This window comes from Canis aureus, chromosome 3 (genome assembly GCF_053574225.1).
Source record: "Canis aureus isolate CA01 chromosome 3, VMU_Caureus_v.1.0, whole genome shotgun sequence".
NCBI classification, from domain to species: domain Eukaryota; kingdom Metazoa; phylum Chordata; class Mammalia; order Carnivora; family Canidae; genus Canis; species Canis aureus.
In genome coordinates, this window is record NC_135613.1 from 17382468 (window position 1) to 17395667 (window position 13200).

Genomic DNA, 13200 nt, shown 5'->3' on the forward strand with positions numbered 1-13200 from the left:
CAACTCACTTGACAATTAGAATGGGACAAAGGTGATTCTGGGATTGCTGAGGCTAGGTCATAAGAAGTCCTATAGGTTCTACTTTGGCCTGTTGGAACACACTCGTGGGGTACTCCCCTTCACATCCCAGTTGCCATGCTGTCAAAAACCTAAGCTCCACACAGAAGTCACATGCAGATGTTCCATTTGACAGACCCAGCTGAGCTCCTAGCCCACAGCCAGCATCAACTGTCACTTGAGGGAGCCATCTTGGGTGTCAAATCTAGTGGAGTCCAAGTCAACAACTGACTACAACTATAAGCAAAAATCACCCAGCTGACCCCAGTCAACCACAGAACTAGGAGAAGTGATCATCAAATGTTGTCAAAAGTCACCAAGTTTTGGGGTGATATGTTATGCAGCAGGAGATAACCAGAACACCCTATGACTCTTCTCTGTCTACCTCTAGCCCTTTCAACTTTGTTAATTCCTTATTTTTCAACTCCAACATTATTCCTGCAGAGGGACCTGCTGATAACCTTCACCCCAGATGCTCAGGCATCTTCCTATATGTCCTCATGGGACCTTATGTTTCACCTTCATAGCACTTACAATAATCTATAATTTCTATATATTTTTATGATTATTTGAAATTGCCTCCCCCAACTAGATTCCATGTTCAGTGATAATTCTGTGTGTTTTGCTTGCCATAGCATCCCCAACACTTATCACAGAGCCTGGCACATGGTAGATAATCAATAAATATTTGTTGAATAAAGTAATAAACAATGGAATGAATGCATTGACTTCAGAAACGATACCGAGTTGTCAAAGTTAGCATACTTGATAACAGACATTGTCCCCAAACACTAATTCATGTCTGGTGGCCATGAATGGCTCAACTTTTTATGAAAGAAAGCTTACAAGTTAAAATATCAAGTGTCTAGGACATGTGGAGCCCAGAATAATTGATTAAAAGATGGTTGCAGAGGACGAGGAGTCCTGAAGTGGGCATATTATCCTAATGGAATATGAGTGGGATCCTTGGATCATCTGGTTCTCAAGCTATTCCCAGAAGAGTCAGCAACTTGAGGCCTTTAATATCCCCAGGATCCCACACCAAAGCCATAAGCAGCATGCACTCAAAAATGCCTCCAGAGCGTCTAAAACATGGCCCATGAACTCCTCCTGGTTTACCTTCCCTCTACTTTAGATGCCTATTTTCCTGCTTGCCACCTTTATATAATAAAAATAGTTTTTAGGTCTTATTACCAGCCATTATGAACTTACTATTTATCAGGTACTATGCCCAGTGCTTTACATGCATTATCTCATCTAGTCCTCTCAGAAGCCTATGAGGTGGAGCATCCCCCAATTATAGATGAGTAAATTAAGGGACAAAGAGTTTAAGAAATTTGCCCAAAGCCATGTAGCTAATGAGAAGCAGGGCTAGGTCTCAAAGAAAAAATAAACAACAAAGAATCAAACAAACAAATAGAAAAGATTTAAATGTTTCCAAAACACAGGTTTTTATCCATTCTGTTTCAATGCCTCATAAAAGAGAACACATTCTCTTGATTTTGACCCTCTTAGAAATCTAGCTCAGAACTAGTTGACATGGCTCTAAGCTGGACTCACCACAGGAGATGGCCTGTGGTGACACTCTATCAAGTTTTAAACTGTGAAACTTCTGGCACTGGGGTCAGACTCCCCTTCTCCACCAGGGCCCACCAACCTGGAAACATATCTGTATGGGTGTCACTTGCACATAGAAGGCACTCAGCACTGGCTGGCAGACAGATCTCCACATGGCACTCTGAGGACCCAGGGGACAGGAGCTGAGCACACTGTTAAGCTGACAGCTGGGGGAGGAGCTCGGATCTCAGGAGAACCCCTGAAAAACACGGCCAAAGTGAATATCAGGTGCAACAGATATTGTGGGTGGGCCAGTTTCAAAACTGATCAACATGTCTGGGAATCTGAAAGACTGACTCAGAAATCCCCGGGCCCTTGGCTGTACCATTATGTTAAGGCTATAGATCCCACAAGTGAGCTTGCTCTCATCTTCTTTGCGCTTCCCTGACTCTCCCCGCCTCCCCATCCCCGCCCTGTGTGATAGCTGCCTCATCAAGTGTGAATCATGAAACCACATAAACTGCAACAAGGCCATCCTCCTGCCGACTTCTGGGAACATAAACAATAATAATGTAAATTCAACGTACTAAAGGCTTAAGCAAAGCGCTTAAAGGAAATCTATATTTTTTACGTAAACAGTCTTCTGTTTACTGACGTGGTAACAGTTGTTCTGCTCAACTCTGGAAGGTCTAAAACCAGCTTGTCATGGAAGCAAAGGATACAACCTATGGCCAGGAGATCGCAAAGGGAAGAGAAGGCAAAAACTTCACTTTTAAATGTCCCTTCCCTCTTCTGCAGTGCTGGTTAGTGATACTTTTGTTAGGTAGTTAGACATCCACATTTCCCTTTGAATAGCTCTGAAAGAATGCTGTGTAGGGCAAAAGGTCTGGTGTGTGTGTGTGTGTGTGTGTGTGTGTGCACGCACATGCACGCGCACACATGCGCACATACAGATGAAAGAGAGAAACAGGGACCAAAGGGAGGTCGAAGGTGCTAAGGAGTTGAAACTCAGACACTGCACAAACCATGAAAAACTTTCCCACCATCTATATGTCTCCTTTTGTCTCAGAGCTGAATATTGATCCTAGGTGGTGATCTGCATGGCTAGAAAACGTCAGACAACTTGAAAATTCCTTATTGTTGCTAACCACAAATATTCGGGATTTGCCTTATCTAGGTTATAATAAGAACCTGCCAGGGAAAAATTCAGACATACAAATCTTTGTGTAAACTACTTTAAGAGTCTTAAGCTGACAAAAGCCAGAGTAAAGTCTGAAATTTTGTCCTCAGAGTACCCATAATTGAGGCTCCAGCTCTTCATATATTGCAACAGGATTCCTGCAGAGCTTGGGTTTTCCATGTATGTCATCCTATGTTCGGGCCAGAACAGTCTTTCTTTGATCTGTGGCCTCCCTGTCTAAATATCTGGGAACAGTAAGAGTGATGGAATAAGATGGATTTCAGGGCGTCTGGCGCTGATTGGGGCAGGGGTGAGAACAGTCTTAACATTACCCTCCTCTTCATTAGTTATTGTTGTCTGTCCAGAATCCAACCACTTTTTCTAAGAGCTTGGGCCAATCATACCTTCACTTTCAGAAATTTAAACCTCAAGCACAATCACCCAGTCAAAAAACAATGGCAGCTAACACTAGCTATCTATCTCACTGAGGCCAATCAGATGAATGATGAGATGCTGACAGGAACACGAGAACTACTAGAACTAGTAGTGTTGGTTGTGCCTGCCTCCCATCCTGGAAAGCAATCCTGCTGCTGAATAGCTTAACGTATTCTGAGAACTAGTTGAGCCAGGTTGTCTGACCCCATGGGCTTAGGCACACCTGTGTAGCTCACAGGCACAAATTCTATTTTGAGGGTGTTTGGGGGGCCAATTTTTTAATTATTTTTTTTACTTTAATTTTATTTTAATCCAATTAATTAACATATAGTGTATTATTAGTTTCAGTGGTGGAGTTCAGTGATTCATCAGTTGTGTATAATACCCAGTGCTCATTATATCAAGTACCCTCCTTAATGCCCATTCCCCAGTTACCCCATCCCCCAACCCCTCCCCTCCAGTGACCCTCGGTTTGTTTCCTATAGTTAAGAATCTCTTATGGTTTGCCTCCCTCTCTATTTTTATTTTATTTTATTTTTCCCTCCCTTCCACTATGCTTCTATGCTATTTCTTAAATTCCACATGAGTGAAATCATGACAATTATCTTTCCCTGACTGACATTTCTCTTAACATAATACCCTCTAGTTCTAGCCATGTCATTGCTAATGGTAAGATTTCATTTTTCTGGTGGCTGAGTAATATTCCATTGTGTGTGTGTTTGTATACACATATATATATTAGTGTGTGTGCATATATATATATATATCCCATTGTATATATATGGGATATATATACAGTATATATATATATATATATATATATATACACACTCACACAGCATATATATATATATATATATATATACACTCTTCATTATCCATTCATCTGTCAACGGACATTTGGGCTCATTCCATAGTTTGGCTCTTGTAGACATTGCTTCTATAAACATTGGGGTGCAGGTGCCCCTTCAGATCACTATGTTTGTATGCTACCCAGAGCAATCTACACATTCATTGCAATCAATATCAAAATGCCATCAACATTTTTCACAAAGCAGGAACAAATAATCCTAAAATTTGTATGGAATCAAAAAAGACCCTGAATAGCCATGGGCAACTTTTTAAAATTTAAAACATTTATGACAAAATTTACCACTTTAATTATTTCTAATAATTAAAATAAATTAAGTATACAATTCAATGGCATACAGTACATTCACTGTGTTGGGCAACAATCATCACTATCAATTTCCAAAACTTATTCATCAACTCAAACAAAAGTTTCCATTGAAACAGTAACTCTCCATCCTCCTCCTCCAAGCCCCTAGTAATCTCTAAGCTTTGTTCTGTCTGTCTCTGTGAACTTACCTCATATGAATGGGTCATATAACAACCAACTTTTGGTATCTGGCTCATTTCATTTAGCATGATGTTTTCAAGGTTCATCTATATTGTAGCATGTGTCAGAATTCAATTACTATTTAAATTTGAAGAATATTCCATTGTATGGCTAGACCACATTTTGTTTATCCATTCATCTGGTGATGGCCATTTAAATTGTTTCTACCTTTTTAGTGGAATAACGCTGCTATAAAACTTTAGTGTAAAAGTACCTGCCTGAGTCCTTGCTTTCAGTTCTTTGGGATATGGACCTGGGTGTGGAACTGATGGATCATAGGGCAGTTCTATGCATAACTTTTTGAGGAAACACCACACATTGTTTTCCTCAAGTCTTCAATGGACCAAATGAATGGACCCACTTGACACCTAAGTCATATCCCGGTCTCATATGGGCTGCTGTACCTTAACTACAGAAGGGAGAATAAGGAATTAACAAACCAAAGAGTTACTTACTTGTATAAGACACCTAGTAGGTACCAATTGGGTATGATTTTTTTCACATTATTTCTTTTAATTCTTACAGTAACCATATAAAACAAGTGTTTTTGATTTTATACACTCTCCTCATTATCTTTAGCAGATAAAGCAGAGTTTTTAAAGTACAGGAAACTTCCCAAGGTCACTAGACAACAAATCTGTTTGGATCCAAGCCCCATGCTCATTCCACTCTCTACCACAGCTTCTTTTAGTTAATCAGAACACATATGAGGTAAATGATCCTGAGCAGGGAAATCAGCCAGCCAGCTCAGCTAGAAGTCTAAACTGGTCACCTAGGTGAAGTTCCAAATTTCAAGGCAAAGCATGGGTCAGTTCCCAGAAGGCTCTGCATTCTGGCCCTGGGTCATCCTTGTCTGGGCCAGGGTAGTGAGAAAGAAATGAAGGAAGGAAGGAAGGAAGGAAGGAAGGAAGGAAGGAAGGAAGGAAGGAAGGAAGGAAGGAAGGAAGGAAGGAGGAGGAAAGGAGGAAAGGAAGGAAGAAGAAAAGTAGAAAATAGAAAGGCCCTCTGGTCAACAGTGGGTGTATAACCCCCAGCAGTCATGTACTCTGTGTTGGCTAACCTTTCACATAAAGCTGTCCCTGCTGAGGTTACGTCCCTCCTCTCTGTGGCCTCAAGGAACCCAAGAAACATACTCATTGCTTCTTTGGTTATTTTATAAACAGTGCTTGGAAACCACGAGTCATTATCACTCTTCTGGCCAGCCAGTCAGACTTTCCATGCCCTTGTGTGCCGTGCCCTTAATCTTCCCAAAGCCAGCAGCATCATTCCCTTAAACCAAGAGGATTGTTTACTTTGGCCATAATCAGGGCATAGTTTAAGTATCAGCCCATCTTCTCCCAGTGCCCAACAGGCTTTAGGGCTACAATCCAAACATTCATCCCACCATCCATTCTTTTATTCACACAATCATCCACTTACTCCTAGATCCTCTAAGTTTTACCCAGGCAAATATACATCCATATATCTATCCATCCATTCATCTATTTATCCATTTACTCACCCACCCATTCATCTACTGATGCAAGTATCCACCCATTTATTCCCTTTCAATCATTTATCTAGTTACATTTCCCCCATTTATCCACCTACTTACCCAATAACCAATACAACAATTTATCCACTCATTCATGCATAGATGCATCCATCCATTCATTACCTACTGAATTACCCATCACTTCTTCTTCAGTCACTGAATCACTTACTTATTCAGTCACCTAACCACTTCTTCACTAAATCTGTGATGACGTATTATGGGCCAGGCACCGGTGCTGATGTTGGAGGAACAAATGTGAGCAATATGGTTACCCATTCTCTGCCTCCACCCACAATCTTCCATTGATTAGCCTCCATTCATTTATCCACCTTTGTAGAATTCCACCCCTGTGGGTACTGATGTCGTCACTGGGAGACTTCCAGTGAGGTTCAAAGAGAGGAACAGATGAACCCTGATTCAAACCCATGCAGAGAGTACAACCAAAAAGGTAGTTAGGAAGGACTGGCTAAGAGACAAAAACTACTCAATAGACAAAAGGCAAGAACTCCAGTTATCAATAAAAAGAAAGAAAATTTGCAGTGAGACATATCAACATGGGATCTGAAGAGATTCATTTGGGTACCAACATTAGTCACAGAGATATTAGTAAGTCATTCTGAGTCTTCCTGAGGGTCAAAAGAAAGCTCAAAAAGGTACCTACATGATTAAGACACTTCCATTCATTATCAATTTATTCATTTATCCACCTATCCACACATCCCTGTATTTATCCATCTATCCCTCTACATTTGTATTGTTCAACAATTACAGCAGGGGCTTTTAACCAGGGCTCCCTGAATAGGTACATTCACATTAATGTAATTAATCCTTGTACCTCCAATGTCTTCCATTGCTACAGACACACAGAAGTGCAAATTAAATATTTGCTAAATAAATTAATGAGGACTCTCAGTTATGACTAGATAAACCCAAACCAGAAATGGGGCACCTTGATCAGATAATTTGGCTGGCTCTAAGGATGGTATGAATAAGTTTAATTTTTATATGACTGCTTAATGGCAACATGCAGATTCATCCTATCTGCATTTGAGAAATGAATATGCCCACACGAGGCCTTGACTAGCTTAGGCATGCCTAAAAGATTTGGCTTTAGCTCTTTGACAAAGTGAATCCATCTCCTTCATATTCTAACACACCACTGGAAAGGGCTAAGGCCAGATTCATGCATTAGGAGCTAATCAGACAGATCTCAGGATTCACTAGATCCAATTATTTTTGCTTAACACCACTTCATGAGGTCACCACAGAGACCCTTAATCAAACTGACTGTTTGGGGTAACTACATTTGTGTAAACAGAACTCTGAGTTGCTCAGTTGAGGAAGATCACTATGAATTTTGTCAATATAGTCAAGCTATCTGGACAACTCAGATTGAAATTTTGTTTTGTTTTTTAATTTCTAAAATACAAAACAAATTAAGTCCTTTCAACTAAAACCTGGAGACAACATAGCATATCACCAGCAGCATAATGGATATGAAAGAGCCAGAGAAAGGGAGATTTCCATCTGGCATCACTTACCAGATCTGCCGTCTTCAGTACGTTACACTGAGTGCCTCTAATCCTCAGTTTCCCCATCTGTTAAATATGGCAAAAACATCCTTTACTTCACCAAGTTGGATTCTAGTCATTAACCTATAGAAAGTATCTGTAATCTCAATGCCTGATACAAAGGAGGCACCCAGTAAATAGTAGCTTGATTCTCTAAATAGCTGCTCTGTCTGCCTAGCTTACTTTTCTTGAGAGCATTCATTTAAAATAAAACAAGCAAACAGACAAATGTCCTCTAATGTTCATTTGGAACACTGGACCCTGAAAAGGGCTTCCTTGTCTCTTGTCTCATTTGCAATTCATCATCATTGCCCTTATTCCTCAAATTAGATTTCCATTATACAGATAAGAATACTGAGGCCCAAGCTGAATGAGTAACTTACCCACTTTGTATCAGACTCAGAACTTGAACCCATCGTTTTCAGACTCTGAGCCCAGTTCTGTTGGTATCAGCAGGATCATAAATAACAGACCCAAGAAAATGAGCAGGATAAGAGGCAAAAGGTCACCAAATCCCCTAAGACCCATCCAGAGTGGCCTTGCTTAAGTAAATAAGTATGTAGCTTGTTAAGAAGATCCAAATAGACATATGCACTTGTGGATCTAGGCTTCTCCCCCATGTAAGCAGCATCATTAAGCATCATTGTGACCTTCTGATTGGTTTCCAATATATAAGATGATCCTATAGTCTGAAAAGCTGTCCTATTTGCCTGGATTCCTACAAGGAGTCTGTGTTTTATTTCACTATTTTCCTGGGTGTGCTTCTGTTTTCTTATTTATTTATTTGAACTACTAAATTATCTAATTAGTGACATATACCGTTGACACATGGGCCACTATGAATATTTACTGCACACTTGTTCATGCATTTATCTAAATAGGTGGCATGCCAGAGCTATGTAATAAGGAATAATGATTCTTTAGAAGAGTTACAGGAAATTATAGAAGGGGGAAAAAGTTTTGCACAGTGGGTTGCAGCTTCCAACCACATCTATCAATTCTTCCTGAGATAGAGCAATTGCATAGTAATGACAAAAAATTTATAGTAATGAATAAATCAATACTCAGCTCTGCGGCAGTTTCAGATGTTACTTTTATAGGTCTTCCTGTGTCTATTATATATCCCTTAACTCTGGAGCTGAGAAAGTGCAGTGAATACCAACAGCTGTAGGAGAAAGGGAATAGCTCAGATTCCTGAGAACATGGTGATCCATCACCATCCTTTCTCAGGGAGACCCATTTATATCTCTGATCCCTAAAACGGAGCAGCTTACAGTGATCAACTACTCTGTGGACAAGTGTGTGTTTTAAGAATGGAGCTATCATTTCATGGTGAGCAATATGGAAATGCAAAAACAAACAAATAATTAAATAGGCATGGGTAGGATGGAGTAGGAGGAAGGAGGTACTGGCGGAGAGGGAAGACAGAGAAGAGCAGTTGTCTCCCAGGACTTTATTCATTCAGTAAGTATTAGCACATAATAGGCTGGATTGCCTACTATGTACCAAGCATAGTTCTAGGCAGGGGTCAGGCCCTTCTACAATGGGCCAGACAGTAAACATTTTGGGTTTTGTGAGCCAAATGGTCTCTGCTGCCACAAAGCAACTCTGTCTTTGTGGTGCAAAAGCAGCCATATACGATATGTAAAAGAATGGGTTATGTTATTAGGTTATATTACTAATGGGTTAAGAATAGCTATGTTCCCCCCAAAATTTATTAAGAAAGTAGGTGATGGGCTAGATTGGCCCATGGGGTACAGATTGTCCACCTGGTGTACAGAGCCACATTTTCCAAAGGATGAGCTCTGCACCAGTGGATTGTGGGATGATTTGATAGGGACATGGACATGGCATAAATTACTTAGAATCACACAAGGAGATTTAATTCCAATTATAAGTCTCTTACAATCCTCTGATTACACCCAAGGAGAGAGTCTCTAGCCTTTACCATCTCTCTAACATTTTGTTAATCTTTTTCAGCAAAAAGAAGCTCCCAAGACACCCAGTCTTGGCAAGCAACAGCTTCTAGAGATTCTTTTGTATTATTCTTTTTTCTTTTTTTTTTTTCTGAGTTTCCATTCATGGCAACCAATACTTATTTTTGTTTACCATTTAGAAAGGCAGAAACAAGGTTTCTTAAACTTGGCACTATTGACAGTTATGCGGGATCATTTTTTGTTGGAGATGTAAGGCTGTGTTGTATATTGTAGGATGTTTGGTAACATCCCTGGTCTCTCCCCACCCCTGGATGCCAGTAGCACAACCACGCCTCTACTACCAATTTCTTTGGTGACATTGAACAACTATTTAATCTTCCCAACTCATGTTTCTTATCTTTCCAAAGGGGATGATGATGACAGTAGCTCTAACCTGATTGAATTTCTGTGAGGATTAAATCAATTCATTCATGCAAAGCAAATGGAAGAGAGCTCACCTGGGGAAAGCATTCAATAAATATTAGGCGTGGTTATTTGTCCTAGTAACAAAATGATTCTGCTTTAAATATATTTATTTGTCTAGTAACTTATTCAAATGAGCCAATTTAAGGAAAATATTATTAAATAAATAATATTTCAGACAGCATAAAGATATGTCAAATTTACAGAGATGTTTTACAAATGCATCGAGGTTGTGAAGCTGATGTATTTGAAGAATGGGCTTTGGTTGGGTTTTTATCTGTGCTCTATTACTCATCAGATATGTGACTTTGGACCAGCTGCTGAGATTCTTTGACCTCTAGCATTCCCACTGGGAAGAAAATTATGCCTCCTCAGAGAGGTATTGTAAGGCAAAATCAAGATAATGTTCTCAGGCATTGCTCAACACAATGTAGGTACTCAATAAATGTTACTTCTTTCTCTCCCTGTACTGGTTGTTAGTAACTCTTACTGGTTGCATCAACTATTTATTGCATAACAACCCTAAAGCTTAGTAATATAAAACTACAGTCACTCATTAGCTCACAATTCCACAGGTTAGCAATTTGGCCTGAGTTCAGCAGAGTGGTTCTTCTGCTGGTCTTAATTAGGGTCATTTCTATGACAGCAATCAGCTAGTGACTTAATAGTGGCTGTATGAATGAAGATGGCCTTATTCACATGAATGCCTGCAGGGCCTCTTGCTGCTATAGCTCTCATCCTCCAAAATCTAGCCTGGACCTCTATGTGGAGGCAGCTCTGTTCCAGAAAAGCAAGAGCAGAAGCATAAGGCCTCTTGAGGTCTAGACCCAGAAGTCACACCACGTCACTTCTAGACCACATCTCATTAGTCAAAACAAGCCACAAGGTCATCTCAGACCAAAGCATGGGGAAATTAATTCTAATTCTGATGGAAGGAGGAGCAAAATCACTTTGCAGGGAGTGTGATTTGCTGGAGTCATTTCTTTTTTCTTTTTTATTTTTCTTATTTTAAAGATTTATTTATTTATTTATTCATGATAGACATAGAGAGAGAGAGAGAGAGAGAGAGAGAGAGACAGAGGGGGGCAGAGACACAGGCAGAGGGAGAAGCAGGCTCCATGCTGGGAGCCCGACACGGACTCAATCCTGGGACTCCAGGATCGCGCCCTGGGCCAAAGGCAGGCGCTAAACCACTGAGCCACCCAGGGATCCCCGCTGGGGTCATTTCTATAACAAGCTGCCATACTGTCTGCCTAGAGCTGCAGTGCACATCTTCCTCCTCTATTTTTCCATAAAGACATGTTGGATGCTGTTCACATGACTAATGTGGGGGTATTATGACACCTGTGGGGGTGTCTAGATGTTTACAAAACCTCCCAGATTACATGTAAAGTGTAAGATAGCACAAAAATTCACAATCATTGCTATTAATAATGGCACATCAAAAAAAAATAATGGCACATCAGTTCAAGGTCACTCACTACAGTTTACATTATTGCCAGGAGAGGCTACAGAACCCATAGTATTTCCCACTCTGTTCTAATCTATTTCTTCTCCTACAGTCAAGAAAAAAAAATTGTCAATGTAGCAATACACTGTGAGATTATTACAAAAGTTATTTTTTTTCTTTTTTTTAATTAATTTTTTATTGGTGTTCAATTTACCAACATACAGAATAACACCCAGTGCTCATCCCGTCAAGTGTCCCCCTCAGTGCCCGTCACCCACTCACCCCCACCCCCCGCCCTCCTCCCCTTCCACCACCCCTAGTTTGTTTCCCAGAGTTAGGAGTCTTTATGTTCTGTCTCCCTTTCTGATATTTCCCACACATTTCTTCTCCCTTCCCTTATATTCCCTTTCACTATTATTTATATTCCCCAAATGAATGAGAACACACACTGTTTGTCCTTCTCCGATTGACTTACTTCACTCAGCATAATACCCTCCAGTTCCTTCCATGTTGAAGCAAATGGTGGGTATTTGTCATTTCTAATGGCTGAATAATATTCCATTGTATACGTAAACCATATCTTTATCCATTCATCTTTCGATGGACACCGAGGCTCCTTCCACAGTTTGGCTATTGTGGACATTGCTGCTAGAAACATCGGAGTGCAGGTGTCCCGGCGTTTCATTGCATCTGAATCTTTGGGGTAAATCCCCAGCAGTGCAATTGCTGGGTCGTAGGGCAGGTCTATTTTTAACTCTTTGAGGAACCTCCACACAGTTTTCCAGAGTGGCTGCACCAGTTCACATTCCCACCAACAGTGTAAGAGGGTTCCCTTTTCTCCGCATCCTCTCCAACATTTGTTGTTTCCTGCCTTGTTAATTTTCCCCATTCTCACTGGTGTGAGGTGGTATCTCATTGTGGTTTTGATTTGTATTTCCCTGATGGCAAGTGATGCAGAGCATTTTCTCATGTGCGTGTTGGCCATGTCTATGTCTTCCTCTGTGAGATTTCTGTTCATGTCTTTTGCCCATTTCATGATTGGATTGTTTGTTTCTTTGGTGTTGAGTTTAATAAGTTCTTTATAGATCTTGGAAACTAGCCTGATACATCATTTGCAAATATCTTCTGATACATCAGAAGATACATCTGATACATCATTTGCAAATATCTTCTCCCATTCTGTAGGTTGTCTTTTAGTTTTGTTGACTGTATCTTTTGCTGTGCAAAAGCTTCTTATCTTGATGAAGTCCCAGTAGTTCATTTTTGCTTTTGTTTCTTTTGCCTTAGTGGATGTATCTTGCAAGAAGTTACTGTGGCCAAGTTCAAAAAGGGTGTTGCCTGTGTTCTCCTCTAGGATTTTGATGGAATCTTGTCTCACATTTAGATCTTTCATCCATTTTGAGTTTATCTTTGTGTATGGTGAAAGAGAGTGGTCTAGTTTCATTCTTCTGCATGTGGATGTCCAATTTTCCCAGCACCATTTATTGAAGAGACTGTCTTTCTTCCAATGGATAGTCTTTCCTCCTTTATCAAATATTAGTTGACCATAAAGTTCATGGTCCACTTCTGGGTTCTCTATTCTGTTCCATTGATCTATGTGTCTGTTTTTGTGCCAGTA

The 13200-nt window shown here is 40.2% G+C and overlaps 1 long non-coding RNA gene across 14 annotated transcripts in view; it reads right to left on the reverse strand.

Moving 5' to 3' along the window:
• The window catches only part of LOC144310200 (uncharacterized), an 807232-nt gene that overhangs the window by 372358 nt on the left and 421674 nt on the right, over positions 1–13200 (reverse strand). For all 14 annotated transcript variants that reach the window (XR_013375890.1, XR_013375882.1, XR_013375879.1 and 11 more), the window contains one exon: positions 7704–7760. This is a non-coding gene — a long non-coding RNA (uncharacterized LOC144310200). The remainder of the gene's footprint in view (positions 1–7703; positions 7761–13200) is intronic.